This window comes from Clarias gariepinus, chromosome 12 (genome assembly GCF_024256425.1).
Source record: "Clarias gariepinus isolate MV-2021 ecotype Netherlands chromosome 12, CGAR_prim_01v2, whole genome shotgun sequence".
Taxonomy (NCBI): Eukaryota; Metazoa; Chordata; class Actinopteri; order Siluriformes; family Clariidae; genus Clarias; species Clarias gariepinus.
Genome location: NC_071111.1, coordinates 29,813,705 through 29,814,618, shown reverse-complemented (window position 1 = coordinate 29,814,618; position 914 = coordinate 29,813,705).

Below are 914 nucleotides of genomic sequence, written 5' to 3'. Positions count from 1 at the left end.
GTTGAATTGCATGTTCTCTTTCTAGTTAGTTCCTGTAACACTGCTCATTACTACACAGCAGGTATCTTATGCTGCACAGATCATGTTAAGAAGTGTTGTTTTGTAATGGGTTGGTAATAGATTATAGCGTGTTTTCAGCATTAGCATTACCATTTTCTTTGCATTAGCAAAGAAAATGAATGTTTCAGATGTTATATTGTATGATCTTTGACAGCTCCACACATTAAGATAAGAACAAATGCAAATGGAATAATATCACCTTTGGAGGTAGAAGTTGTTGCACCAATCCTTTGTATAGATACCTTACTTTGGTTTTTCACATAGTTTCAGAATTTCTCTGTCAGAGGGTTATTCAGTACAGTAAATGACGAGAAGCTGAACATGGTAGTATCCAGTATAAAGGCTGAGATGTCTTGTGGACTGGAGGTTAGTCATGGGAAGTCTGGGGTTTTGTGCATTAAAATACAGTGAAGTCAGTTAAAGGCATCAATGCACAGAGAGATGTACAGTAGTTGGAATGTTCAATTTGAGACAACTGGGATAAGTGTTAAGAAGAAGCTACTACCACTTGCTGGTTATCTTTTAATTGTACATTTAAAAATACCCCCTTTACCAATTGAATAAATTTTACACTGGTAATTAAAGTAAAGTACTGTATTACATTTCCTGCTGTTTTAGGTGCAACTTCCTTTATATTTTGTATGTGGATGTTGAATATGTGTACATAGAAATATCTGATCAGAGAACAGATCTGTAATAAAAGTCTCCTACTACTGGATTCTGATTAATGCTTGTATAGTGCCTGGGATGTTACTAAAATGAACACATTTCGAGTGGACAATATGCTCTGAACAGATACAAATACAGAAATAGAAGCTTTTTTTCATACTGCAGAATTGTTTTGCCCGCACAGA